This window comes from Triticum dicoccoides, chromosome 4A, assembly GCF_002162155.2.
Source record: "Triticum dicoccoides isolate Atlit2015 ecotype Zavitan chromosome 4A, WEW_v2.0, whole genome shotgun sequence".
Lineage (NCBI taxonomy): Eukaryota > Viridiplantae > Streptophyta > Magnoliopsida > Poales > Poaceae > Triticum > Triticum dicoccoides.
In genome coordinates, this window is record NC_041386.1 from 721,059,353 (window position 1) to 721,063,789 (window position 4,437).

Consider the following 4,437-nt stretch of genomic DNA (forward strand, 5'->3'; position numbering starts at 1 on the left):
GGTGACGCTTGGGCTGAGATGAGATCTGGATTCAGAACTTTGAAGGTACTTTAGGTGGTGTGGCTCATTGTGCAAGCAACATATACAAACAACAAATGCACTTTAACAAGGATGAACTTGAATGTGCTGGGTTTTTACATTATTTTTAAGGGATGTTTATATAAAGGCGGGGGCCATGGCTAATGACCACTCGTACCCTGCGATTTTTATTTTTGGCAAATCCCCCCTCATACCCTTGGCTATGCTAAAATCTTCATCATTTGATCCTTTGATATTTGTCATTCTGCACGTGGTACAGCTTGAGGATGAGAAAATGGTTTCCTTTAGGGAAGGATGAGACAATTGTTGCTTTTTAGGCCAACTCTAACCAATCCCCTAAAAGTTAACGGAGTAAAATGCTTAGTGGCATATATATACTCCACTATGTTTTCGTCGGACCTTGCCGTGTGCAGTCTTCGCATTGTATAACCGGCAGTTGCAAGCCGGTGAGCCGCTGCGCGAGCGCGGAGCCCGGGGCGACGATCGGCCATGTAGTTGCCGGAGAATCGACGACGTGACCGATTAGAGTGGCTAGAGGAAGAGCCGGTACCTTCATGCGGCGCGGAGGCTTTGCTGGGGCTGTGTGGACGCTTCCCGGCCAATCCATGACAAGGCAAAGCTGCCGGTGGCCGGAAACGCTAAATCCGGCGGCGGCGACAGCAACGCAGATCCCCTCAATTTTTGGCCACCGGCAGGACGAGGAGGTGGTGGAGGACACCGGCGGAGGCCTACAAGGCTTCCCCGGCTGCCGGATGGTGCCGGTGGGGAGGAGGGGAGAGGTAGGAGGGGCGGCGGAGGTGAAGATGCGGTTCGGGAGGGAAGGGAGAAGCAGCAAAGGAGAGTCGCGCCATTTTACTCGGCCGAGCAAAGTTGGAGTAAAAATAGGAATTTTTTAAGGAGAGAAGTAAAATTATATTCCATGAGGCCGAATTGAGGATCGTCTAGGTGCCGGTTAGTGGAGTAAAAAGCTAAATATACTCCACTAACCGACTATAGGGGATTGGTTAGAAATGTCCTTAGTTTGGCTACTATATGTTCCACGGAGACATCATAAGGGCTGATCCAGTGTCGTTTTCAGTACTAAAACAGTAGCCTTTGATTTTTGCACTCTGGTGCTTATGTACATTAGCTTTGGTATGGCTTGACTCGAGAGTCGTAGTCCTGACTAGCGGGTTCCTACGCGGCGTGCCGCCGCGCTTCACTGATACATCTGCATGTAGTTTTGTATATTAGCTCACACATGCACACATTAATTCTCGCTATGATAGACACTTTTTGTAGCATGTACTTTTGTATATACGGCTCAAACATGCAGGCGTTTATTTTTGATACGTTACATCTTCTATTATGTAAAATTGATAATAGACATGATTACAACCTTGAGACTTCTTTCTGGGTACGTTTGAGCACTCTATCTGCAGTTTTGCCACTAGGAGATGGTACCATTTGTGCACACATTTTATCACTCTAGTTATGCGCGCTCTGCAATCCTCTTGTTTAGCTTGCGACGTGAGTCTATTTGCAGGTGTAAATCCGTTAAAAATAAAAATGCGACTTAGAATTAGGTAAACACGGCATAGATTTAGGTTTTAAGAAGCACAAGAATTATTAAACACCCTACGGTCCATGGGCAAACTGAGATGGAGAAAATTCAAAATAAACCCTTGCACCATCAACTTCGCCTACTCCCCGTCATCAAAGAAAGTGTCAATGATAATTCGTTTGTATCGCAAAATAAATAAACAAATGATAAGTGCCTTTTCGTTGCCGAACCCAGAAGCTTTAGCGGCATGGGTGTCCAAGCCCTTCACCACTAATAGTCAACGTCATTGTCCTCGGAAGCATATGCATCGAGCCGAGCATAGAAGGTTTCCGTTATCATTGTCTATTACAATATGAACTGCGTACAGAAATGCAGTGATACATATACGCTTTTAGCTAAGACTGAGTAGTGATTTGCTGTTCACATGGTACTATTTTACACACGACAGCACATTATGTTCAAACTTCCAAATTGGATTGTGTATACCACAACACCGGCAATTACATCGAATTCTGATGGGTAAACATCCCTCCGGGATCGATACTGGGATATTTCTGAACTCCAACAGGTTCTTTTGGACGGTACATCTCCGTGCGTCGGCCGTCAGGGTACTTCACCTCGACTCCAGAGTAGAGCAGTACCACATCCTTAATTATGAGAGCAAAAGTCATGTCATCCTACAACCAAAACAGACATGTCTAAACTACCGGGCGGACGGCCCGCATTTGGACGACACAGCTATTGAAGCTGGTCGCATCGCTCCTCGTGCGGCGAGGTGTGGGCCAAAACCACTGAACATATGTCGTCGATCGGGTAGATGAACGATCATTTCTGTACCGAGTTCATTCCGTCGTTTGCTAAATGCGTGAACAGAAATATAAAAACAAGATAATTTTTTTAAATTCAAGCCATATAATAACGAAAATACTAACAAAAAAATAAAAAAAATTACTTAAAAAAATTAAAGGAACTGGGCGAGGGCCACCCGAGGTAGCCGGGCACCCAGCCACACCAGCCTCAGCTCCCTCCAGATAGGCGCACATAACCGGCACCAGCTCCCCAGTCCACAATGAGGTCCGCCAACCACCCCCCCGCCCGACCAGGATTCAAGGAGATGAGCCCATCTGCGCGGGCGCCACCACGCACCCAAGGCACCCCACGCAGCCGCCGCAGCACCGCGCCACGGAGCCACAGCCCCGCGCCTCGCCGCGGCCGTGCCCCACGCAAGCGCCGCGCCTCCGAGACAAAGCCGCAGCCCACGCTGAAAACCGCATTCGAGGAGGACGAGAGGCCCCGCCGTCACCGACGCCCCCCCGGGCATTGCTCGCCGGCGCCCTTCGGCAGCGGCAAGGAGGGAGGGGGTTTGCTGGAGCTAGGGTTTCGCCCAGCCATGGCCCACGGGAGCGACAGGGGGCGAGGAGTCGTGATGAGGAACAAGAGGCAGCAGGCAGGACCACCCTCGCTCAAGCAGTCTATTTGGATGAACAATCATCAGTTGATGAAATGCTATCTAGTGTCAAACTACCTCTTTCACACAACGAGAATTGAAGGACCTAATGCAACAAGAGAAAACTCTTCCGCTGTCCGCTGACACGGCTATTTAAGTCGGTTGGTTCGCTCCTCCCTGGTGAGGTGGAACTAAACCACTAGTTATCTTTGCCAAGTTTATTCCATCGAGAATTCGACAAAGCGTGACCCCCTGGTATTCCAATTTAAAAAACAAATCGAAAAATGAGAAACTGTTTGCCAATTGTTGTTAGCCCCAACTCGACAAAGATGTTGCCCCTGGACTACTATTTAAAAAATATAAAATATAAAATGTTTACCGAGTCTCCGTTGGTGAAAACTCGGCAAAGAAACACCGCCGTCACGGCTCTGTCACTTCATCGAGTATTTTTTTCTATGGGGAACTCAGCAAACTTGAGATTCTGCCGAGTTCTTTTTGTTCGCCGAATCGTTTTTCGTTGGAACCTGGCGAAGCCACAGCTCTATTGATTCGAATTTTAAATCAAACTCGGCAGACAAAAGTTTGACGAGTTCCCGATAAAATGTACTTGGCAAAGTTCTGAAACTCGGCACAAAATCAGCTACTAGTAGTGAAGCATGCAAGCATCAGTTATATTGTGTATTAAAAAATTTGGAGCTTCGAGAGATGAATGAGATGCTACAGTAAGGACTCCGTCTTTGCTATGAACATGAAAGTATACAGCTTAGAGTATTACTATTTGCCTCTACTACATGATCATCCTTGTCTCCATTCATCCCTCATTTTCGCCAGGCATGCTAAGACAGTATTAGACTTTATTTGGACGTCAATAAATATGTCACGAGGACATAGACGGTTTCAAGCACCACACTGTGAACCAACAGCAATTTGATTCTAGTAGAACACTATTTGTAATGTTGTTCTATGGAAACAGACAAGGTTCTTAGAGCATCTCCAGCCGTCCCCAGACCTTGAAATAGCGCCGGATTTAGCCAAATTTACGGCCGGCGGTACCAACCGAAACTTAGAAAGCTGTGGAGCAGCTGGGGGCGCCGGCACTCTGTTTTGCATGCAAAAGCCCCACGCGTCAGCCTCTCTCCTCACTCTCTCTCCTCATTTCCTCACAGGCCCACCACGTGCATGGCCTCTCTCCTGCAGCTCCAGCCACGCTGGAACCCGCCGTCCTCGTTCGTGTCGCCCCGTCTTGGCCAGTGTGAAGGACTCGGCGGAGGAGGCCCTGAGATCGCCGGCCACGGGCGGCCCCGGCCATGATGAGCCACGCACGGGCGACACCGGCCCCTTGCACGGGCACGACTGGCGGCCGCCGGGCTCCACGGGCGCGCCGGCCAGCGGCGGCCAGGGCGGGAGG